At 34.2% G+C, this 27,515-nt stretch overlaps 1 protein-coding gene and 1 pseudogene across 3 annotated transcripts in view; both read right to left on the minus strand.

The window, feature by feature from the left end:
- Nucleotides 1-27,515, minus strand: part of Tenm1 (teneurin transmembrane protein 1) — an 873,613-nt gene that overhangs the window by 627,923 nt on the left and 218,175 nt on the right. The window lies entirely within an intron of this gene.
- LOC127184951 (transcription factor BTF3 homolog 4-like) lies at nt 16,167-17,025 on the minus strand (annotated as a pseudogene).

A 27,515-nucleotide genomic window follows, 5' to 3' on the forward strand; every position in this document is an offset into this window, starting at 1 on the left:
AAAACATTAACATAAGCCTTTATTGGTGGTGTACCTTATACCACAGAATTATAATTTCTGGACCTGGTATTACTGCTTTTCATTTTCTATAAACTACTTGTCACAGAATATAACCTAGTATAGCCTTAGGGCATATCACTGGTCTAACACCCTTTTAGTGAATTATTTTTCTATCTCTAGATTCCTTTTAAATTCAGGGTTTTGAGAGGCTTAGCATTTTTTCTGTTACTGCTAAACTTTACTTCACCTTTAGATTAGAACTTTTTACATTATGCAAAACTTAGAATATCCCACAAGAAAAATAGTAATCATCAATTTAAGAACTTCTGGTACTATTTGTAGATGAAGAAAATATCCAAAGTAATCCAGTTGAAAATAAATCATGTGATTTTCTACTTTAGTGATAGATTATAATTCCATGTTTATGAATATGTTTTAATTAATAAAAATATTGAAGATGACAAATACAAAAATATTCACCTCATCATTGAAAGTATTGAAAAATATAAAATATACATTGAGCCAAAATAACGTAATAGTTATAGGGTATAATAGTCACTTGAATAAATATCATGCCATGACATAAAGTAGGGACAAAGAAAATCCTATAGAAACTTGAAAATGTTACCAACATTTTCAATAAAATACGAATGGCATACTCTATTGTCCACAAGTAATTCAAAAGAAATATGTGTATTGAAAAGTATAATGGAAATACATTAAAATAAAACTAGTTAAGCTGACAGAAATATGGGGCCTTACAAGTTGTCCACATCCTCTACATTATATGTGTGTGCATGTTATAAAGTCCTTTCAATTATACTTTGGTTGATGGGGTGCTCCTCAGTTTTCACTTTTCACAGTGTTATAAAATAGAAATATATTTTTAGCTAAGATTTTGTATTACTATCTGGTGCAGTGTTGCACACCTGTAATACCAGAACTCAGGGAGGAAAAGAAAGGCAGATCTCTGTGAGTTCAAGTCCATACTGGCCTACAAATCAAGTCTAGGACACCTAAGGCAACACAGAGAAACCCTGTCTCAAAACAAAACAGAACAAAACAAAACAAAAAACCCCCTAAAATTCATATTCCTTAATGACTTCTTTGTTTCATTACCTAGTACCTCAGTAAAACCCGAATAGTCAAGTACAAGTTATAAAACCAAGCATTTATGTCAAGACAAAATTTGTGGTTTTTCTTCAAACAATCTGAACTTCTGACTTATTCATTTTCATGTATAGCATGTAAAATAAAACAAGTGAAAATTAGTAAAATTGCCATGAAAAATGAAATATAGCTGAAGCACAAGACAATAATTTCAAAATAGTGATTATGAATATGCTCAAGGATCTTAAAGAGGATGTGAATGACTCCATCACTGAAATCTCTTAAACACAAAGAGTGGAAAATGAAGAAAACTATTCAAGACATGAAAGTGTAAAAGGAATCAATAAAGAAATAACAAACTGAAGGAAAACTGGAAATTAAAAATTTAGAAATTTGATTACGACTATCAGAGGCAAAATTAACCAAGAAAATACAAAAGACGGAAGAAAGAAAATAGGGCATTAAAGACAAGATCGAAGAAATGAATATCTTGGTCAATGAACATGTTAAATGTTTAAAAATCCAGGCACAGGCAGGCGTGGTGGAGCACACCCCTAATCCCAGCATTTGGCAGGCAGAGGCAGGCAGATCACTGTGAGTTCAAGGCTGGCCTGGTCTACAAAGAGTCCAGGACAGCTAAGGCTACACATAGAGACTCTGTCTCGAAAACCAAAAAACAAACAAACAAACAACCCAAAAAATCCAGGCACAAAGCATATAGGAAATCTGAGATATTATAAAAAAAGACAACCCCAAGTATATGAATAATAGGAATAGAAGAAGAAAAAACTCTGGTCCAAAACAGAGACAATATTTTCAACAAAATCATAGAAGAAAATTTTCCTAACCTAAAGAATGAAATGCCTACCAGTATACAGAAAGCATACAGAGTGCTAAGCAGACCAGGCCAGGACAGAAAGCCCATTGCCATGTAATAATCAAAACACTAAATGTAAAGAACAAAGAAAGACTATTAAAGGCTCTCTCATAAGGGGTAAGAGCTGCATTTATGTGTGGCTGTAAGGGAAAAAGACCAAGTAACCTATAAAATCTGGCATACAAAGCAAATAACTGGCCTTTTCATACTGAATAGTGAGGTGTTGTTTAAAATAAAAGCCCTGATTGCTATAATACTTTATACTGAAATATAAATTTTATATTTCTTTTTAAATTTTTATTTATTTAAATTTTAATTTAATCACTTTACATCCGGATTGTAGCCCCTTTCTTCATCTCCTCCTGATTCCCCTCCCTCCCTCATCCCTCCTCCTTGACTTCCCTAGTCTTCAGAAAGGGGGAGCCCTCCTCCCCTAACATATGACCCCAGCCTATCACATTTCATCTGGGTTGATTGCATCCTCTTCATCTGTGGCCTGGCAAAGCCACCCTGCCAGGGATAAGTGATCAATGTGTAGGGGCCAGAGTCCTTTTCAGTAGTAGCCCCTACTACCCACATTATGGTGATCTCTGAGCATAGTGTCTAGGTCCTCACCATGCATGGTCCTTGGTTGGTTCTTCAGTCTGTACAGCTCCCCTCTCCCCAACCCAGATGTTTTGGCAAATAGAATAGACACCGGAGGCAGTTGAAGAGAAGGAATAGGATGGGAGTCTACCATAAAGGTCCTCTGAAAGACTCCACCCAGCCAACCAATGAGTTATTAAAGCAGATGCTGAGACTCATAGCCATACTTTACGGTGGAGCTCAGGGAGTCTTATGGAAGAGTTGGGGGATAGAAAGACCTGGAAGGGACAGGAGCTCCACAAGGAGACCAATGCTGCTAATTTTTATATTTCTTGAAGATCATAAACAGGTATAGGATATCTGGGATCATTGTTTCACAGACCACAGAATAAGGTAAGCAAAAGAAACAAAAGAAATACAGATTTTAAAGATAGAAGTAAGTCTGCCTTCATGGCAAAATAACTTACTATCTACATAGAAATTTTCAAGAAATAAAAATCAAGCTACCAGAAACAATAGGTGAAATAGCAGTGCTCCAAGATTCATGTCGATATTTGAAAAATCAGTTTTATTTCTGCACACAATAAACAGTTTAAACACTAAAACTAAAATGAGATGTGTAACAGCATAAGAACATAAGTGAGTGAAATTGATTAGGAATTAAATAGGGAAATAGATTACTGTGCGTGGAATGGAAGATCCAAAATTAAGATATTAATTTTCTCTTGGAATATCTTGCCTTAAGGTTCGTTGTTATGCTTTGTAGCCTTAGCACATCTATCCCGTGGATAACTAACAGCCATCCAATTGGAATGAAGGCCCCATTCATTAGGAGGATATTCATGCCTGGTATTGTAAACCTGTCAACTACTCAGGGCTGGTGAGGCCAAGGCCCTTAGAGAACTTACGAATGCCAGTTACCTAAACCAGTAGGCTTTCTAGTGCAGTCTAAATAAGTATCCTTATGACCATAGTTAAGTATCGCTTTTACCCTTCATCAAAGAAACTTCTCTTTCCAACAGACAGAACTCATTATAGCTTGTTTCAAGTTGACATAAGACTAGCCAACAGAGGAACATTTTGAGAAGCATGATCACCACTATAGGTGGAATTTATGAAGGTTTCAGTGCACATACTATTTCCTAGCAGGCAAACCATCAGTCATCATCACTGCTCCCATGATCATCATGCCTTTGGGGTTTGTGTGCTCTTGGACCTGTTTTAACCACTTCGTGTACATTATCTCATTAAACATCCTCATTATCATTACAAGAAAAAAGAAATCTACATCTGGTCAAAATTCAGAGAAAAGTTGACTGTGGGGAGCTCAACATTAATTGATGACACACCCATAAATCTAATGCTTAGGGACCATCACCAAAGAGGGGTCAGAAAGTTGTAAGAGGCAGAAGACCAAGATGTCTACTGAAAGATTGTGTCTTCTATATTGAACAGGGGATTTGTTGTCATGAAATCTTAATAATATGGTTGTCTAAAAAAGACTCAGACAAGGACAACACCAGTTGGCATGCCAATATGGAGGTGGTAAATCGAATAAGGTCTCACGCCTAAATGAAGAGCTATAGTTAATTAACTGCTTCTGCGAGGGATAATCAATCTACTCCACAGTCACTACCTGGTAGGTGATTGAATTCCAAGGGGTTAGTGCTAAATACATACACATGTGAGCAATGTTAAATGAGATCATCAGGTTATTATTTATAAATTGACACACACACACACACATATGGTAATTGAAGAGGCCATGAGTTTAAGAAGGGGTGGGTATATGGACATAGGAGGAGTTGAAGGGAGGAGAGGGAGGAGGGAATGATGTAAATATAGTACTTGTGTTTAAATCCTCAGGTGATGTCAAATCTCTCTCCAAATTAATCCTGATAAAATATCTTTAAAGGAAAGCAAAGAATTCAGAATAGCCAAGCAATATTAGAAAAAAACAATGTTAAAGTAATAATACTAATTGATTTTGAAACTTATTACAAAATGATAGAAATTGAGGAAATGAGAAATGAATGTGATAATAGATAAATTTATCATTTCAAATTGAAACAATTTAAAAAATCTTTCACAGGAAAAATGTGTAAACCCCACGATATAACTTGAGGTTATATGGATCATTTATTAATTAATGTTTCTTATTTCTATTCTTCCTTTCATAGTTCTGTTATATAGATTGTGTTCCCCAAGTATTTGTTGAGTAAATGACCATTTTGAACATTCACATTATGTCAGTCAATCTTTTGTCAGCTCTTTCTGATATTTTGTGATAAATAACATCATGTAATAACTTCAAGATTGACCTAAAAGTATGTCATTTATGTAACCTGCATACATAGCTCATAAAATTGAACTTAATAAAACATTAAAAAAACCTCAGGTAATATATTTATTGTAGCTGTCTGAAGAAATAATTAACCAAAACAGATTTCACTGTGGTAAATTAAACTTAGGTCTGCATAATACACTGGTATAAAATGAAATATTTCCAACTCTTTCTTGAGGTGACACATTATTTTCTCCACTTTCACCTTCAAGAGAAAAAATATGTTCAGTATAGTCCATTGTAGGCATCTCACACAAAAATTTCATTTAAGTAGATATTGGATACATTTTATCTTCAAGAAAACCTTAATTCAAATCCTAGTTAATTAATCTAATTTCACAGTACCACGCATCTTATTAGGCTCAAACATTTGCCATTGCCCCAGAGGGCTTGAGGTTTGCTCCAAAGAATCAACAGATCTAATACAAAGCTAAGGAAAGATCACAACTGACATAACAAATACAAGGTGTCTCTTGATACTTCCATATTACCACATTTCCCTACCCTACAGTCCAGGCTAGCACTTTCTTAGCCTCAAGATTCATTCTCTTTTGCCTGAAGGGATTTCATGTACAATTGCTCCATTAAAATGCAAATAAGTTATGTAGGTGTGGTGACACATTAACATATAGTAATTATCTACTGCTATCATCCTATCAGGATTAATTTATCAATTGTCCAGCAGAAATAAGGCCTGGTGTATGTCTAATATAGCAAAATATAATTTATTATGGCAGTGGCTAGGGATGAGCTCGCATTTTCATGGCTAGGTAACACACCATGACTGCGGGCTTGCAGCAGCATTTACTCATTTAACCATTAAATGTCCTGAGCATCTATCTGAGTGTCTTTGATATGTCAGGCGCTATGTTAGTTATTAAAGGTAAGAACAAGCAAATTAAGTTTTAACTTTTCTTATATACGTAGAGAAAGTTTAGGTAGTGTGGAGTGGGTAACAGGAAGAGTGAGAGAGAAGGAAAGGGAGCGACAGAGAGGGATAGATAGATAGATAGATAGATAGCTAGATAGATAGATAGATAGGCTCAGAATCACATACCTGAGATTTCCTAATAATAGAATGGAAAAACTAATAATAACCTCTTCATGTAATTTATAAGGACTCAATATAATCATGCATGTAAAGTGTCAAACATTGTAGTGGATATAAATATGATTTTGTTTTGAACCAAAGTGTGGAAGATGAATTGCCTTTAGTATGCCCAAAGCTGATAAACAGCCTCGTGAGGAGGCGAGCTGTAGTGGATGTAAATATGTTTTTGTTTTGATCCCAAGTTTGGGATGGGAAACAGACATGTGATTGTTCTTGATTATACATATCAATACCTTCCCCAGGAGCATCTATCGGTTTACATTAACTACAATACATTGTTTCATATAAAACTTATGACAGAGCTAGGTCTGACACTGACTTCCAGAATAAATACTCCTACTAGCTTTGCTTTATGAATGTTTTACTTGGATGTTAGGCTTCTCGTTTACCTTTTACCTTCCGAAGAACAATTATGTCCTTTGTACTGGCGAGATTTTCTGCTTTTGTGGCTTATGAATTTTGTCCACATTTACTCTGAGCTTTGTCGTGGTTTGGATATGAAATGTCTCTCATATCTTATCAAAAACATTGTCCCCAGCTAGTGTATGTACTAAGAGGTGACTGTATCATAAGGTTAACCTCATTTACTAAAGAATTAGTAGCCAAATGGCCTATCAGTGAATGGCACTTAGTTGGAAGAAGGTCATTACTGAGGAGATATAACTTTAAAAGGTTTCTCTTGTGCCCAGTCTCCATGGTTCCTGGCTAGGAAGATGTTTGTAGCATTTTTTTTTCTGTTATGTACTGTTTACATAATGTTTCTGCCTTGCCAATGATCTATAGAGCCATCAAAACACTGAAATTATGAACCAAAATAAATCTTACCCACTTTCAAAGTGATTTTCTGGATATTTTGTCATAGTATTGAGAAGTTGACTAACATATGAATCTCTTCTTCTGGGTATGTTCTAGTCATATAGTATGTCTGGTAGCTTTGACCCAGTAATTCAAATAAAAGTTTTTCTCCTTAATAGAACAACTAATATTTGAATAACCCTCTGTTTATGCCCTCTTCTGCTATGTTCAATAAATAACAAATAACAGTTATATTGCATAGGAAAGAATCTCTTATTACATAAATCATGGAAATGCCAACTCATCTACTTCAATTTGAAAGAATTTCATGAAAAATATATTTGGCTTTAGGCCTTGCTTTTATATATTCATGCATAACAAGCTGTAAAGAAAAAGAATGAACTACTATTTCATTAAGATTAATTATGGGTATGCTTTGATTGAAAATTTTACCTTTTTTTTTGAGGTTCTCAATAATTCACTTAGTTGCCATACTCCATGTACTGAGAAGCCTCATTTTTCATATTTATTACATAAGTAATGTTAAGATATCGTTAACCCTTTATCATCTTTCTTAATATTAAAGTGCTGAAAATCATTTTATACAAAACAACATGTTATTCAAAACCTAAATAAGATTTAGCTATGAGAGTATATTATAAGATGATTAAATCTTCCTTATACACATGCATTTATTCGAGAGGGGAAGGTAGAAAAAATATACACTAATTAAAGATGCAAGAAAACCTTTTAGAAAAATATTGGTCAGCAAGACTAAAGCCAAATTAAAATTAAATATAGGGAGACCACAAGTTTGAGACAAAATATATTTAATAAAAATAAGAAATTTTATTTATGTATGTTCCCTACTTGTGATTAAAACTTCAAGAAAACATTGGTGACAATATCCATAGTGAAAATAGGAGAGAAAACCTTTCTTATAATAACGTGTATTCAGAAAGCAAATGCCTTATGCAGCAGTTTAGCATTTATGTTATATATAGTTTTTATATGTATAGTTATATATGTTTAGTCTGTGCCAACAGATTTTAGTGATTTAATTTATTAACTCAAGATAAAGTCAGTTATTTATGTAACTTACTATTTCATGTAATTGACAAAATTAATTGGCAGGATTATATTGACATGGATTAAAGAATATTATTCTTGATAATTGGAGTTCTGTGGCTTAATGCAACTATAATACCTGCAGGTAGTATTTGGTTACAACTGAGACTCTAACATGCCCCCAAAGAAAACATTCTCTTTGGTTTTTCTCACATAAAGTTCACAAATTCCCTACAAAAGATACTTCTGTGATTCATTACCCTTATCTTAAAGCTTTGAAAATTAATGAGTCAAAAAATCAATAATGATACGAACTCAACAAATAAAATAAAAAATTATTACATCTATATTGTCTTCCTGCATTCTTTACCCCACCAAAACAAATACTCATTTTCCATAGTCTTCTATATTTCAAGGTATGACACATTAAGCACCTACTTAAACCTTAAATGTATGAGTTAGTATGACATGCTTCTCCTTGATTACCAGCCCTAGATCTAGTCTAAACAGTTCTAATTTTACATCTTTCCTATTGACTCGTCCATTTCTTTATTGCCACCTTCCTATACCTCACTGCTAACATTGTCAGCATCTTACCATTTGTCTCCTGATTGCCTCTTTTTTCCTCCAGTCACTATGATTTATTCTTCACCACGCTATCAGAGTGATCTTTCCTCAATGCAAATCTTGACACTTTATAACCCTGAACAAATCTTTTCAAAGGCATTCTGTTAGATTTTAAGGTCACCATAAAAATTCTCTAATATGACCTGAAAGTCTTATACCACTGTGTTAGTTACTTTTCTTTTTGCTATGACAATATACCTTTTTTAAGAAAGAAAAGAAACAAAAGTAAGGAAAGCACAATTTATTTTGGGTCATAAGTTGAGGGTGGGACAGACCCTTGAGACACATGGGCATATCACATACACAGTCAGGAAACAGAGTGATACCACTTGCTCCTTCGGTTCTTACCATTCTGACCTGCATTTTGTCTTTAAGGTTAGTCAGAATCTGGAAACAACCTACATGTCCCTCAACCGAAGAATGGATAAACAGACTGTGTTACATTTACATCATGGGATACTATTCAGCTATTAAAAACAGGAAAATCTTGAAATTTGCAAGCAAATGGATGGTACTAGAAATGAGGTAACTGAGACCTAGAAAGACACACATGCCCTGGTGTATATTCACTTATAAGTGGATATTAGACCAACTTAGATGTCCTCTGAGAGACTTCACCCAGTAGGGGAATGGAACAAATTCTGGGACTTACAGCTGATCTATGACTCCTGAGAATGGTTTGGAAGACTGGAGGGAGGATGGTGGGGAGGCCCTGCAGGCACACAAAGAAGGAGATGCAGGCTATTCTGATGAGACCCGATTAGCTGTGGTCCTATGGTAGGGGAGGATGTCCCCTTCTGTCAGAGGTCCAAGGGAGGAGAATAGGGGAGAAGAGGGTGGGAGAGTGAGAACAGGAAGATACAAGGGAGGGGATAACATTAGGGATGTAATCTGAATAAATGATAATAAATTTAAAAAAGAAGGTTAGCATGCTCTTTCATGCTGCAGGCCATTTGTATATGCTTTTCCTATCTCTGAAATGTTATCCCTCTTTGCTTACTTGTGTCTTCAGAGCTAGTTAATTCTCACTTCCTCAGGGAAATTTATTCTGACCTCTCTGGATTTAACAAATTCTGCTCTTACATATTTACATATAATGCTGCATCTTTCCTTATTCATACTTATCACAGTTGTAATATTGTAATTATCAATACAGCACTCTTTGTCACAAGATAGTAAGTTCCATTAGGTCATGTAGCCATACATTTTATGTTATACTTTTATGCTGCTTCCATTTCCCAGTCCTGTGCCTTACCTATATCCCAACATATAAAGATTTAATAAATGAATAAATGGATTTTCAGAGGCTCACATAGCAGACATTCCATTTTCCTGAGCTTAGTGTAGAACTTTTCAAAGTACAAGGATGCTTCTATTTTAGCAAACAAAACAGGATTGGAATATCTAGAATTTCATAGTTCATACTTACAAACTAACTTCCTACATTCTGCCAGTTACTACAGATATGCAGGAGAGTTTTCATAAATGGGAGTGTGTGAAAGCTTCAATACCCCATTACTAGGACAATAAATCACATGCATTAAAGAAGGCACACATAAAGGGTTGCCATCATCACAGCAGTACGTATGACAATTTTCAAGAGAAGTATATTTGAGCATTAATTTAAAATAACATATAAATTGTGGTATTACAAGAATTTTAAGGTCCTTTAGAAAAACATTTTAGCTTGCTGACTTGAGTTTCAGGATTTCATTAAAAAATACTTACTTTTTCTGTAGATATATCAGAAATATCTATCTACAGGCAAAAGTGTTATTTATTTTTGATGAATAAAATCACCATAAAGAGCTTTTTCTTTCTTGAATAAACTTAAGATTAAATTTGTTCATTTTTATACTTTAAAAGCTATGTGAAATAAGAAAAATATGAAATGCTTTTTCTGGAAGAGCTACTTCTAGAAGACTTTTATTTTAAACCAGTAAGTGGGATTTTAATGGTAAAATCTGAGAATTGTGCAAAGTATTTAGAAAATGCAAGTTATAATCCTGAGGTGTTATAATCATCAAATAGTTTCCCGCATCTTTCAAAATCTTTAATCCTTCTCCATATTAACTTTCTGACCCAGATTTTGCCAAAATACTCTTAAGTCCCTGAACATATCCCCATGGCATAAAACCACTATTTTTTTGAAGTTGTCTTGTGCTAGAAACAGCAATAAAGGTATTGTTGGGTTTCAAGTAACTCATCAGAAAGCATGTGTCTAATACAGCACTCCCAAAATAGACACTACAGTTGAAAGTTCAATTTTATTTTCTGAATTTTAGGATTAGAAATCTAATAATCATTTACAGATAGGTTTCATATTAAATCAGAAATGTGTTTACTGATTTTCCTACAGCTAAAAGCAAGTAACCCAACACATACTTTTTCTTCTCAGAATAATATACTTTTTATTTTAGTAGAAGGGGGAGGGGTACTGCTGCTGAACCTGTGACATGAACTCTGGTGCCCAGGATTTCGTCGCTGGCCATTGGCAAGATGGACATGTGGGCACACAGAGGAAGGGGATGCAGGCTATCTTGATGAGACCTAGTAGACTGTAGCCAGACAGTGGGGTAGGAGGGCTCCCCATATCAGAGGTCTAGGGGAGAGGAGTAGGGTAGAAGAGGGAGAGAGTGAGAACTGGAATATAAGAGCAAGGAGATAACAATCAGGATGTAATGTGAATAAATTATGATAAATATAATATACATTTAAAAATTAAAACTCATATGTCATGTATCTTAACTCAAAAGTAGACAATACATCTATGTTTACTGAGCAAATAATATCAAAGTTACAGCAGATTAAATCACTTTTTTATTAAATATAATAACTCCTATTTATAAACTTAGCACTATGCTGGGCACTGTGTAGGATGTATTCATAATAGAATGCAGTCTTTGCTCATTTTGTCATGAAAATCATGTGGAAAAGATATAGAGAAGGTAAATATTTTTCAACTTGAACCAGAATTGAGAGTCTAGTATCAAAAAATTAAAGAAAAAAGAAAAAGAATGAAGAAAAGAAAATTATATGGAAGACTTTTTATAAACTATGTGGGGCTGTATTAGGTTTTAAAGAATGCTTGCAGAGCTGACCTTGACTAATAGTACATAAAGTAAGGTGGACGAGAAGGAAGAAGAGATCTGATTTATGAAGCTACAGTCATGTATAGAAAATGTGCTCAGGATATTATGAAATGATAAGGCTAATTAAGGCTAGCTTATAAAAGGCAAAAATGATAGAAAAATGTTGATATTTGAGCCTCTGATGATTGAAACTCATCTAGAACTCTCAAAAACACAACTTCATTTGAGACTGCAATTTTTCTATAACTCCTCACAAGAACCTCTAATTTCAACTCCACAAAGTGAAGGAGCTAAATAAAGGAACTGAATATGGTAAGCATACTTAATTAAAGGAAGGAGACCTTTTAATTTTAGGCTGTGGCAAGTAGATGCTCAATTACAGAAATGAAATCCACTAGTAATGAAGTATGGTAGCAGAAGAGTAAAACCCATGTTACATAAGGTTTCTCCTAAATCTCATCTTATAATAAAATGACAGCTGTCAACAAATACAGATGTACTGAGCTATTTGCTTGTTTCATTACTTTTGTGTAAGGAAAATATTCTCAAAACAGAACATTATTTTGCAGAGACAGAAGCTCTAAACTTAATGTGCTTTAATATTACTGGTTTGGCCTTCATAAAAGTTGCCATTAATTTATGTCAAGTGAATGACAAGAATTTGTATCGTATGCTCTCTGTGTAAAGTGCCAAGGACTCTGATTCCTAGGTAAATTCTGATTTTCCTGGGAAGCAGTGGGGCTGGACACCAAAGGGAGTCTCTGAGGAAAAAAAAAAAAAGTATTGGGCTATAATTTTATAATTTATTTATTTATTTAATTTTTTTTTTAAATTTCTTGTTACATCTCAATGGTTATCCCATCCCTTGTATCCTCCCATTCCTCCCTCCCTCCCGCTTCCCCCCTATTCCCCACCCCTATGTCTGTGATTGAGGGGGTCCTCCTCTCCCTGTATATGCTCATAGGGTATCAAGTCTCTTCTTAGTAACCTGCTGTCCTTCCTCTGAGTGCCACCAGGCGTCCCCATCCAAGGGACATGGTCAAATATGGGGCACCAGAGTTTGTGTGAAAGTCAGATCTCCTTCTCCACTTAACGGTGGAGAATGTCCTGTCCATAGGCTAGTCTGGGTAGGGGTTCGAAGTTTACTGCCTATATTTTCCTTGGCTGATGCCATAGTTTGAGGAGGACCCCAGGGCCCAGACCTGCCTGTATTTTAAATTACATTTATTATGTAAGATAATTAGAGAACAATACCCCTGCATATGAGATATCCAAACACAAATAATGTTAAATAATATGGATATTCACATGTGTAGAGGTCAGTGTGGGCTAGATTAGTTGACCAATAAAAGGAGCGAAGTGGGGTTGAAGAACAAATTAAAGTCAAACACTTAGTACGCAGGGTAGAGGAATTGAATTCCTTCAGCTAATAGAAACCAACTTGAAAAATATTCTAATTTGAATTAACAATACCCCCCTACACCTCAGTTTTAATCTAATCATCTACCAACGAAGTTGTTAATAAAATAGAGCAGGTTGAAGGGAGCACAGACAGGCTGGTGGGTCCAGATTCCAAGGGAGGATATTGCTGAATGACTAGCAGCTGAGAGGCTCAAACATGACCTAAAGTTAGCCTATTATCCCTCCACGGGTGATTTTGTAAGTCTCAAGGGTCTTTCAGGGCTCACCTAATAAATGTCTTGCGTTACAAAGGCAATTTAAGAAAAGGAAAAGGAACATGGGCACTTTACATTCTTTCTCCCTTGAGTTAAAGGCCCTCCCACCGACCTTGCTTTAAAGATGGGGCAAGTTGGCAGGAACAGAAAAGGACCGTTCGCAGTGTGTAGATAAGCTTTTAGGAATGCCTTATTGTCTTTCAAACGGATGAACAGGTTTGCTGCTTCAAGTCAGAAAAGGTAAGAGTTCTTTTTACAAAGTAGGTACTTAGTAGCTAGTAGAGAATTATTTGTTACATAAAATCCTTCCAGACAAAAATCTGGACTATTTACTTAATTAAAATAAACGTGTGTTTGCACTACTTTACTGTAAATTTGTAAAATGCCGGGTAATAATGAATCCTGGGTTTGCAGCACACTGTAAATCACTTGTGGTGCACTCCGGTTTAATAGGTGATAGTTTATTATTCATGTTCAGCATAAACTAAGTCATTAAAATTACAAATTCACAAGTAAGCTACAAGAATTATGCTTGTCTTCAAGATTATGGATTTAATCATTGAAAATACAGTCAGACCCAGAGCAAGGAAAATTGTTGAAACTAGAAGTTTTACCTGAAGCTTACCACTGAGATCACTGGAGCCATCTTTTCATTTGTATCAAGAGAAAAAAAGTAGTAAACGAACAAAAGAAGGTTAGGTTGTTTTACGAGATGTATCTTTCCAGAATTCCAACTCACATTTCCAAAATGTGTGAATTACATGTATGACAGATGACATATTCATGTAATATGGGCCAGATTCGGGCACGAACAGTAGATGCTCCTTTTAACAGCAAAATACTTAAGGTTCTTTCATTTTTTTTCTCCTATGCTGACTGCTAAACTCTTTTGAAATTGCTAAGCTCTGTGCCAGTCTGGTTTTTCACTTAAAATGAGAAATGATCACGCATATGTTAGACTTGTTGCAACCAAATGCTTTTTCCCTGGCCCGTGAGCCCAGCCTCTTTCTAGCTATCTTTTGAAATGAGACATTTACCAAATATATTGAGAGCATCTGACTCCATGAGGCTGAGCTTCCTGTTTCTCACTTTTGAGGCCTCCAGAGGCTTAGTCTTCTAGAATTAAATTTATGCTTGTTGATGTGCTTTCTTTCCTCCTACTTGTTTCAGTTTAAAATTAGTGTCTTGATTAAATTCTAAAGACAACTATACCAATAATAAGCCTGTCAAGGACTTATCCTGTATAGTAAGAGTCTGGACCACAGGCACCTCCATAAGTAAATGTGTAATTTTGTTTTGAGTTTTTATGTAGTTTTGTCTGACTTCACTTTTAAATTATGCTATCTATTTGAAGTGATCGTTTTACAGATAAGCTGATGAGGACAGGGATTCTAGGAAGCAAGCAGGGAGGGGGAAGGAGGAAGGAAAAGAGGGAGAGGGAGGGGAATTAACTTAATGTCCCCAGCTGTGCCTTAGAAATTCAGACAAATAAACGTACACCACAGCTATCTGTCACAGTTTTTAATCTAACAATGCCCTTTGCACATGACACAGTGTTCCTCTTTGGAGGAGATTCTCTGAGACAGATGTTAGTGTTGAGAATGATTTTGTCAGTTTTTGCATTTGAAAAACGGAGGGAGCTAAGGTTACATGATCATTGAGCTCTTCTCCCTTTCTCTACTTTGGAATATTTTCAGTGTGATGACTAAAAAGATACATGTATTGAGACATTTCTCCACATTTTAAATTTTTATTATATTTCTTTTTAATGTATATATTTATATTATTACACACATATAAAAATAAACTACATACAGCAGGAAGAGGCACAAAACAATCATGAATTATATAACTTACATTCTTAGTGTTTTGGCTATTTGTATTTGGCAACCTTATAGAAAACATCTTTCCTATCTTGGTGAGTCTAAAATTCTGAATGTAAACCAATATCTATCATATCTCATCATTATCAACTTAAAATATCTATCTAGACCTAAAAACATCTTAACCCCTAAACAACTAAGCTTAACTGTAAAACTAAACTATCTGGTCTTCAAACCCATCAGAGACTTCAGAAGGAATAAACTTGATTACCTGAGTATGCAGGGAGTGCAGGTTAGTAGCTTTCCTAATGAGAAGACAACAGAGACAGTTTGCTACCTGAACAGTCACCCAAAACTCTCTAAAACATTAGAGCATCATCTTCAGCCTTCTAGCCCAATGTATCTGACAGACATATTTGTTTGGCAGGAACTATTGAGGACTTGCTTACCCTGTCTTGGCAGAGTTTAGCCATTGACTCTGCCTGCATCCTAGCTTGTCCATTTTTAGGCAGAATTCTGTCTGTGGCAGAAATGGGGACATTTTGCCTAGTGGCTTGTTTGCCACATTTGAAGCTATCTTCATAAGGGGGTTCTTTGATGCTAATCATCTTCTTTGAGGTAGGCTGGGTAATTCCAGGAGTTACCCTGTCTTGTTGTCAAAGAATCTTTAGAATAATAAAAACATCTTTAAATGCCATATGTTTTTATTATTCTCCACCTTTTTATAGTACTGAAAGGTATACTACTGCATCACTAATAGGATGGGTTCAGAGGGAAGACACAAAAGCAGCTCTTCCATGCTCACCTTCTGTGCTGCTCTGATCTCACAGGGTTTTTCTTTTTTTGAGTTCTTGCCATCGTGATACATACTACCATGAAGCCCTCAGAAGAGCTAACCTCATCTTGCAAACATGACCTTCAAACTCCAGACCTGCGAAGTAAAGAAACCTCACTTCTCTTCTTTTCTTTTCTTTTCTTTTTTTTGTAAAGATTTGCTTTATTTCTATTGTGGGAAAGAATAGAATAGATATAATTGTTATCCAATTTGCTGTCCACTGTGCACACACATACCCACATACATACATATACACATACACCAAAAATTACCCCCTGAAAAACAACCACCTTCAAACTGCACCAATACTTGATATTTTGACCAAGAGAATAGATCCTGGGAAAAGTGCAAAATGCAAAATCAAATGACCAAGAAATGCTGAACAAACAGCATTATTAATATACAAAATATTTATATTACTGAACTAATAACAGGTGATGTTCTCTGTGTCTGTAAAACTTTGGAACAACACAGCTGATTGTGAAATCTAGTCCATGCCAGCTTCCAAAACTCAGAGGATTTTAGTTAGCTCCATTTTTCAATGCTTCATCAAAATTTTCTGCAAGATCTGGAACGTCATCATCCTCTTCATCAATGTCTTCTGGTTTGGGTGCTTTACTATCCAATATGTTTTGTGGGAACTGTTCAGCTAACTTTCTAAGGCTCCTTAAACTGTCAGTGCCAAGCTGGCTTAATATTCCAGGAAGCATTTCTGTGATTGGTTTGGCTTCTACATGACCAATAATTGTAAAGGTGTTAGCGGAGAGGGAAGCTTAGACTTTGGGATTGTTGAAATGAATAATTATTCTATCATCTTTAATCATGTTCACTTCTTCAATACCCACTATATTGTTCACAGCCAGTTTCTTTAGAGAACTCTGAAGTTTTTTTGTCATCAGCAGTGGCTGTCCTATGTACCACCTTCTTCTTCCTGCGAGCTGTCCCCTTGCCCCTTATCCGGACCTGAGCTTGAAGTTTGGCTAATTTTCCTGATTTATGGTGTTGGTAAATCTGCAGCGGGGAGGGTCCTCCAACACCAGCAAGCGGCAAGAGCAAGATGGCTGCCTCAGCTGAGACGGAGAAAGACCCAAACCTCATTTCTTTTTAACATTATGCCACTTTATGTATTTTATAATGGTAATAAAAAATAAATAGACTACATTTTGAAAACTGGTGATTCAGCTCACTTTGAATGTGCTCCATTAATTAATAATTTATAAGCATAGAAAATTATATTGAACAGACATATGATAGGTAGTAAGGTAACCAAGCTGTTTAATATCTTAAGAAGGATAGAAACTTTATTATGGAGATAAAATATAATCCTCAAAATGATATATAACAGTACACTCTTGGAAAAGGCTATGTACCAAAATGGAAGGCATAGAAGAAAAGTACAGAATTTGATTACTACTGCCCACACAGCTGTCAGTTTACACAATGAGATTTCACTGTGATTGGTGAATTTTTTTAACTAGTTAGTATTACCTGCCCTATATTGACAACATTCATACACACAAGTAAATACAAATGTACATATATATATATGTAAACAAATCACTTAAAAGATAAGGCCCTACCACCAGGCATGAAAGTTTCTCAATGATTAAATTGATTACAACCAGGGAGCTTTATTTTCCTCATTCTTCAGACTATAACCTTTCAGAAAACTAAAGTTACTTTTTCATTGTGTACCACTCCATTGTTTCTACTTAGTGCCTGAGAAATAGGATGTGTACAACAAATTGTTGTTTAATGTGTAACATTGATTTTAGTTGTACAGTGCATCTCATCTCAGTTCTTATAGAACCTTTTATCTATTCATAGCCAAGAGCATTGAGAGAAACATGTGCTCTTTCAACATTAAGAAAGCTAGGATAAGATAGAGGTATGTATGTGGGTGGGTTGCTGGCCAGCCTGTTTAGAAAAGTTAGCAAGTTCCAGGTTCTGTGAGAGATGCTTTCTCAAAAAACAGGGTGAGGAGCAATTTGAGAAAGACAAGTAATACTGACCTCTTCTTCTGGATACATGTGCACACTTGTGTGTAAACATGCATGCATAAATATGCACATACACACACACACACAAGATGCAAAACAACTCAGTGCAAACTACATCTATCTCTATCACTTTCTATTATAATTACTATAATATGCCTGTCTCTCCTAACGAACAAAATACTTCATTAGTATCTGTCTAATCAAACAGAAAAATTTAGTATTTTTAAAAGTATTGTAAATAATTAATATCAGGGGCAAACAGAAGAGTCCTGGGAGTGTATATATCAAAGCTATCAATCTCCCCTGTTTTCTAAGATACTTTATTACCTCTTGAGTTATCTGTGGTTATTTCCTACTTCATCCAAAGCTCAACAGTATCATGGTACCTCTGAATTTCCTGAGCCTTATCTTTATCACAGACTTGCTTTCAACCTGTCCGCACACTGACAGCTAAGTTTTCCACTCAGATGCCCCAAATAAAAATTGCTTCAACGTTTTATTGCTATATATTTGACACATCAAGCTCTTCACAAATAGGTTTCAGTTATAATGTTACATAGAGGTTTAGGCAAAAATAAAGCAAAAGAGTAAAATGCTCATCTTCCATAAAACTTGATTCCTCACTAAAATGCAGTGGTTCAAATGTCAGTTAGAGATAGCAGGATTTTCATTTTCACAAATGTAATTTTCTTAACACTAATAACATACAAAGAACTTTTCAATGGCATTGGAAAATTTAAAATTTTTAATTGATCTGGAATTTGATAAAAATTAAGGCAAACATGACAGAAATCATTGGAAATGGTAAAACCTACCATAGTTGACAACACTGAGCACCTACCCTCTATTTGGCAGCAGGATAGTGCCAGCAAATTTCACACATTAGTAGTTAGGATTAAAAGAAGTCATTTATTTGAGTAGGGGAAAAAGATAATAGAAAAAACAATGATGGCTTTTTTTTTAAACCTGTGATGCTAAGCCTGAACCTGGTTTCTATGAATATTTAGAACTCTTGCCATGTGCTAACATAAGACATGAAGACTCAACTACAATGACCATGTTCATTTAATGTGTATTAACAAAGGAATTTATAAAATTTTGAACTTAGAATGCATGTATAACTAAGCATTCAATAAGAAAATATTTCTGAAATTTTATTTCTGCATACATTTGTACTTATATAGAAATAATTATCATCTTCTGTAAATTGATAAGTAATGTGGACTAGAAAAAGTTTTCAGAAAGAATAACACAATATATCAAAATGAGAAAATATCCCTGTCTACTTTCAATATAAACTATGCACTTAGAAATTAACACCTTAATAACTTTAATATGCTAAAGTGGACAGTCAAATTAAATGTGATTATCAATCTCATATAATACAAAAGATGACATATAGCAGCAATAATTTAATTACTCTACCATGCCCAGAGTCAGATCTGCAGATTGAAATAATTTTATTAAGATCCTTTCTTTAATAATTCTCCACAAAATTCTTTATATAATTGGAATGAGTTAGATATTTATGGAATAGTATAACTGTACTTACAAAAAGCCACTGTATATCAAGAAAACACTACATTTAATGTGAATTATCCTTTCTTACCATCAAGATAAATTTATACTAAGTCCAAAGGAAGGAAACAGGTACATAAATGTTGATAGTACAAGACCAATAATGATTGTAAAAAAGGTTAAACCAATCCCAAATAATGGTTGAGATCATGCAATATGTAATTAATTTCATTACATATTTTTAATTTATATATATATACATATATACATATGTGTATAATGATGTTACCATTGCTAAATATCTGATTGGCAGGTAAAAATAATACAACAGATATTTTTAAAGTACATATTTGGTATTATTGGGTATTATGTAGATCAACTTACTAGTCAGCATGTAATTTCTTTTCTTTTTCTTTCTTTCTTCTTTTGTTTTTTTGTTTTTGTTTTTTTCTGAATAAACTGAGCTGTTCTGGAACTTGCTTTGTAGACTAGGGTGGTTTCCAACTCACAGAGATCCACCTGTCTCTGTTTCTCAAGTGCTATGGTTAAAAGTGTGCACCACCTGGACAGAGTTCCAAAACATTCAGCATCTCTGGTGCTAAGCAGAGCAATTGAGAAAGAGGCTTCATAAGTGCACTTTATTAAATTGCTTTTGCTTTCTGCATTGCAATGGCCTTATCCCCAAAGTAGCTTGCACCCTCTTTATCTGCTCTGTGAGAAAAACTAGAGAATAAACATATTGTCTTAAAAGTTAAGAATTTAAGGCAAATAGGGATTGGTACTCAAACGGGAAGATTAACTACAAAAGTGATTGCTTTTGGTGAAGATTTTTCGACATTTTTTCTAAATTTTATTAATGCATAAATTTTGTTTTAAAATAGTCTATGCACTTTTACAGTGAGCCTGATAAATATCTTACTGTTTAACTTTAATAGTAATCACCACTTAATGCTTTAGGCTGAAATAACAATAAACATAATTTATAATGTAATCATTAAGAAAGAGTCAGCTTAACCATTGCTAATATTAGTGTTGGTTGAATGGCAAAATGATGTTTTTATACATTTCCACCAAAATTTTGACTAAATAACTTCTACTTTCTCTCATTTAGGGGCCTGGATATGCCTCAGTGATGAGTGATAGTCTGCACTTGAATGATATTATTTGATTAACTGAGAAATCATTTTAGTTTGATAATCATTTGAGGTTCATTAAATCAGAGGCTAAAGATTCTGAGCCACTGTATTCTCCAACTTGAAAAAAAATCAATACATTCTAGTTAATGGGCAGTCAACATTGTAACCAGATTAAGTGGGTGAACCTTGGCTAGCTCCAACAGCTCAGCAAACTTAATCCAGAAGAGGATAATACAAGACATTTTTGTTAAATATGTCTTCTCACAAAGTTATGCCCACTATTTGTTTGAAAATAAAACATATAAGATTTAGTATATGTATGAACACTTCTTTTCTAAGGCTATAATTGCCCTAGCAAAGGCGTATGCCTTTACATCTAATAATTCATCCATCAATAGACACATGGAGCACAAAATTGGACAGAAATGTAGGTTTTAAGAATGATTTAATAAAAATTAAAACATTGTGATTTACAAGTTTATATCTCATCATCAATGGCAAGAACCAAAGATGTCGTCACTGTTTCAGAATCTCCATCAGCACAATGGGAATAATAACATCATATTTGTACATTGAAAGGGTAAAATAAGAATGAATGCCAAATGTTATAATAGTACAATTATCAACTACAACCAAAGTCTTTTCAGATTTGTAGATGTTCATAAAGAATGCAATCTGTTTAGTTTCAATAGACAAACAGCAGGCCAGTTTAGAGCAGAAAGTTAGGAGATATTGTGATTTTTTTCCCCCTTTTTACTTTAAGAACAAAATTCTTTTCATTTCCACAAAAACTAGTTTTGACAAATGGAAACATTTTATTATTATAAAAGAATAGAATGCAAATATTCTCTAATAAAAATTAAAATAATTACATAAGTATTATTTAACATTTGTTGAAGCAATTATTTGCTTCAACAATGATTTAGCAAAATGTTTCCAATAAATTTTATTATTTAATTTAATTTAATGTGTATGGGCACTTTGACTACACATATATATATGCTCCACATGTTTTCAGTACTCACAGAGATGTTTTCAATTATACAGTGAACTGATAATTTTAATTTTCTCTGATTTTTTTTGGCTTGAAATAGACCAATGGCTGATTCCCAACCATGGTAGTAGTATTATATGGTATGAACTTGGATATGCATACTTACTATCACAATATAATTTTATATTTGAAAAATGGTAAAGATAAAATATTTTCATAAAGAAGCTACAGAAAATAACACTCTCAATGGATTTCAGGGACATAAGTTTTTATGTGTATCAAAAGGAGACACATATTTGAATAGGCTGAAAAGTAATGGGGAAGTTTCAGTCCAGCTCCCAAAAAGCTCTGGAGAAGGGTTTCTTTTATTCCTGGAGCACTAATTTGCTAAAAGGTCATGTAAATCGCCAGCATTAACAATTTGCCCACAATAATGTGTTGAAAATTTACTAATGCTCAAGCAAGATTGGCAAGTAAACTAAACACAACTGCTAAAAGAAAACAGAGAAGAGCAAATTCTTGAGAAACAACTTGAGATATCGCCTAGTGTTTTTATATGACAAATTATCTTTATTCATCTATTTAATTTTTGCTTTGTTTTTATTTTAATTAATTACAAATTAAATTCAAACTACATCCCTATTGCTATCCCCTGGCTTGTATCTTCCTGCTCCCCCATCCCCTGTCCCTCTTCAGCTCTAATCCCCTCCCCTAGACCTGAGACAGAAGGGGACCTCCTCCCCCACCATATGACCACAGCCTATCATGTCTCATCCTGGTAGCCTGTTTCCGTTTCCCCTTCCTCTGTGTTTGCCTACAGTGCCTTCAACCAAGGGGAAGTGACCAAATCTATTTTTTTAAAAGAAAATGTGTTGTACGTGCATGCCTCTCTCTCTCTCTCTCTCTCTGTGTGTGTTTGTGTGTGTGTGTGTGTGTGTGTGTGTGTTTGTGTGTGTGTGAGAGAGAGAGAGAGAGAGAGAGAGAGAGAGAGAGAGAGAGAGAGAGAGAGAGAGAGAGAGAGAGAATTTATTCTGCTTGTGTCTTAATCATACAAAAAATATGAAGAACTTTATATTATCTAAGTCCTTTGGAAAACTTTGAGTTTTCTTTTACTGAGTTTTAAATTTAGTACATGCTAAACATTATACTTTATCACTGCTTTTATACTGATGGTGATACTGGTACCCTTACAAGTCTGTCCTTTCTCTCTACCTCTTATATTACCTCAAGATGATCATAAGTTTGAGGTCACCCTAGACAAAACAGAAAGATCGCCAATAAAATAAAGAGGAAGGGAGCAAATGATTCTTGAAAATAGTTAATATTAACCCATTTTAAAAGTAAACAAATTATAATTCTGAAATCATGAAACTAGTGATTTTGAACTTTGTGCTCAATAGTTCATTGAAAGTGTGCCACATATATAATGTTAAACATATCTAACATTTCAAATATCATTTCATAAAGAATGCTTTGTATTATAGATTACATATAAACAAGTTGAAAGCTTCTATTGACAACACATTTCTATAAATTAATATAAGTGGACGTACCATAGCTTGTCAGTTTGGCTTGGATGAAAATGTACAATAAACAGACTGAACAAGTGGTATAGGTAAACCTTTGACAAATGTAAGGTAAATCGAGCTGTTTTCTTGGCATAAATTGCTGACTTTGTTAGCTAAAGGTTGTGTAATATTGAAAATGCTTTACATATGTGAGCTAAAAATGAAAATCCTATCAAGCATAGCTCAGTGCGTTTTGTACAAATAAGATGATGTAGAATACTTTATTATGGAAATAAAGTAAATGGTTATCCAACAAGCTCCCTCCAGTGCAGATGGAGATGTTAGCATTAGTGAAAATGAAACAAATCTCTACTAAAATTTTATATGATGACAATTTTTATGTTCAAAGAATTAGCTCCTTTTCATAAATAAACCAGTAGAAGAGATGGGCATGTGGCAAAATGGTCAAGTATTTGCTAAGTATCTGCCTGGGTTTAAATCTTAGAGAGAGAAGTGGGGGTGAAGAGGGAGAGGGAGAGGGAGAAAGAGAGAGGAAACAAAATGAAACTTAGGTAATCTTGTATAACTGTATAAAGTTTGTCATTTCCTCTAGTTTGATCATAAGCCAATATGAATACTCAGATGAAAATTAAAGTAGCAAATAATGCTTTTATATTGTCTGTGCATGATAACAATTAATACACAAAATCTTATACTTACAGATATGACTTAAGGTAGGATATAATTTGCATATTCACAATGAAAAACCTGGCTTCCAGGTTCTGTCTCCATAAGACATGAGACATAAGCTCATGAGACTATTCTCTGGGTGGTTTTGTATATACTATGTGGTCTCCCTGAGCCTTTGACCTTTGTCCTTATGAAATATAGTACCCACACTACCTGAGATTAAAATTACATGATTTTTATAAAAAACTCTTAACCTTCATAGCATATTAAATATTGATTATAATAAAATAATGATAGTAATAAATAGACAACATAGTTATCCTTAGGGTTTTCAAAGTATTAATTAAAAAACACATGAGCTTGGATGGAGAGTATGACAGCATAGTCTTGTGTGTGAATAAAATTTACATATATGGATATACTCCTAAAACATATTCCCATGCCAGCTTCTTTAATGTATTCAGCTTTCACCTTATGAAGCCCTGATGTGTCTAAAATACCCAAAGTAATATCACTCATCTTAAGTTTGTTTCTAACTACTCTGTTTTGTTATACAGATGTGCCTCTGCCTGAAATTATTTTATGGTAATTACTGTTTATGTCTGCCTCTTAAAAATGTGAGCTATAACAACCTGTGTCTATCAGCTGTTGCTGAACAGATTACTATTTTGCTAAAAAAAGATGAAATCCTGTCATTTGTGACAGCAATTGTTGAAACTAGAGATTTTTATGTTAAATAAAATAAGCCACCCATGAAAGACAAGGCTTTGTGATATTCAGAATATGACATTGATGTCCTAGAAGTTTTATGAAGAGTAGATATTAGGGAAAATAGGAGGAGGCAAAAAGGCTGATCAGTAGTACTAAGTCATACTCCTATAGGAATAAGGCATTGTAGTATTGGGTAACTATGGAAAACAATTTTATGTTTTTAAAAAATAGGGAAAATGCTATTGATATTTTTAGCAATAAAGAAATGAGAAATGTATGAAGATATAGTATATAATCTGGTTTATAAATTATGTAATTGTATATGTATAGAGCTATTGAAATATAACAGGGTACCTTATTGATTGATTTTTATGTTTTTTAGTTATCTGTTTAAAATAATTAAAAATAATAAGAATAAAGTAATAAAATTATTTCATTATATTTCATAAAAATATGAAAGGATGTATTGTAAAGCAATATATCATTACATATTATTCATAATATTTTAAATTATTTCACCATTATAAAAAAGTAATGAAATTATTTCACCATGTACAGTGGGCTGACCGAAGTCACAAATATCCACCTGCCTCTGCTTCCTGAGTGTTGTGATTAAAAATGTGTGCCAACTCGCCAAGCTATAAAAGTATTTCATTATCCAGGTTCGAAGATTTCTCAGTAGATAAAGCACTTTCTAGCAAGTATGGACAGCAGAGTTTGGATTTGCGGAACTTAACTGAAAGTTGAATGGACAGAGTGTCTCCCTGTTGTCCAGTACTCCAGAAGCAGAGATAGACTTCCCAAGGAATTAGCCAGTGTTCCTATGCTTCAGTTTCAGAGATAGAACCTGACTCATAAGTGAGGAAAGTAAGTAAGAAAGTAAGTAAGTAAGTAAACACAGTGTAAAGTGATTGAGGAGAACATCCAAGACCAACTTTGGACATCTTTATGTACAAGTTCATATATACATACTCACCGCGACCAATATGAACTCCATACATGCATGTATTCATATTACATATGCAGGCACCGCCACATGAAAACACACTGCAATAAATAATGTAAACTCTAGGAAGGCATACAACCTATTTTGCTGTTTGTATGTTTCATTGGTGTACTTAATGACTTCATGAGTGTTTGATACATAGTAGAGTTTCATAAATACTGAGTTACAAGTGAATAGAGCTGCTTAACTCCACCAAGCCACATAATTGAATACATTTTTTATCATGAAAATAGGCTTCAGGCTTGTTGTTAATGGGCTCAAATGTTCCCAGAGGTTTTCCCTGGAGGTTTTGTCTAAATGGAAGGCCCAGGTTTATTTTTTTTCCCAGTCAACTGCTTCAAAATTCTAGTTAATTCTCCAGGTGAATAATTAGGATAAAAGTTAATTCTTCAGATGAATTCTAAGGAATTGATTATTTCTCTAGAGGCCATTGGGCTGCATTTAAATCACCATTTCACTTTGGACTCTGAATGATCCAATTTACAAATCCCAATGAATCAAATTAACTAGCTAACCACCAAATGTAATCTCATTCAGGGAGTGAAATATCTGGTTGCATTGTCTTCGTTAGTTAAATGAACTCTATTAGTTAAACTTCACTTCCATTTGTATTATTTTAACACAAACCGCATTGGAAGCTTTTAGCCCTAAAAATGACTGTGATACTGAACTCTCTACTTTCTTTGTTGGATTCAAGCTATGATATCACCCTCCTCTACCCCTGGCTTACATCCTCATCTGGATGTAAATATGGTACAACTTCATAATATAATTATTGTAAAAAATTTCTATATGGCTCAATGTTGATAAAATAAAATGTAAATGTTTCTTTCACTGTTTGATATTATGTAAATTTTAAGGGAGTGAAAGTTTTTGCTCTAGAGTAGAAAACTGTTTTATGGGAACTGACTTTCTGTGAAGGTGTCCGTTAAAAAAATCCCTCCATGGAATTACACACCGAATTAAAAACAAATAGTTCTTATGCTTGAGCTTCTTGCCAAAGACGTGATGCAGCTTTTATATCATTTCTCCAGTTTTTTTTTATAAAGACTTCTGCAGTTTCATTTCCGTTCTCATTCCTTAAACATCTGGCTTCAACTATACCTTCAGTTTTCTCGGAATGTGGCCAATTATGACAGGTGTTATTGTTCTATTCCTGTGCATCAGCACTTGATAATATCATAAGGACTGTAAGCAAATTGCTCAGGTAGAATGGCACACTTAGAATGAAGTAGTCCCAATATCCTCTAGCAGATTTCTTCTTGAAAACCATTTCATCAATCCCATAAGTCAGAGGTGGGAAAACATTCTTTTTTTTTGTCCTCTGTAAAGAGCCAGATAGTAAATGTTTTAAGCCTTTGTAGTACCAAAAAAATACCTAATTTAAGTGAATGACTGTGGTCATGTTGTTTTAAGTATGTTTTTCATGGACACTGAAACTATATATAATTTCCACATTTTACAGAAGACTTTCTTCTGATTTATTTTTATTTCAAAAATTTTTAAAGATCAAAATAATCTTTAGGTTATGAACCATCCAAAATCAAGGCTAGGCCATATTTATCTGAGGGTTGTGGTCTGCCAACCCCTGCTTTAACATGCCCAATGCCACTAAAAGGTGAATGAAACACCATTGTTCACTCTAATGATGGCAAATAAGTCCTAAATAAATTGAAAAATGGTTTCAATGCCTGGACGAATATTTAGCCATTTACTAATCCATCAAATACATGTTGAATATTTATTTGTCCAGAAATTCCTGATGCTAACTCCTTACATATAATACCAAGGGCTTTCCTGAACACCAAGTGTTAATGTGTTCCTCACTCCAACAGATCAAATAATAAGCTTTCCTTAGAAAAGATGCCCTTGTTTTTTTAAACCTTACAGAATTTAATCACTGGTTAAAAGTTCCACAGGCATGGCTTCTTTGATAAGACTCAATTATAGTTTAAATACAACTGGAAACTTAGAAGACTCAGTTTTACTTGTTTATCTCACATTGTATC

The sequence above is a fragment of the Acomys russatus genome, chromosome X (assembly GCF_903995435.1).
Source record: "Acomys russatus chromosome X, mAcoRus1.1, whole genome shotgun sequence".
Classification (NCBI taxonomy): Eukaryota; Metazoa; Chordata; class Mammalia; order Rodentia; family Muridae; genus Acomys; species Acomys russatus.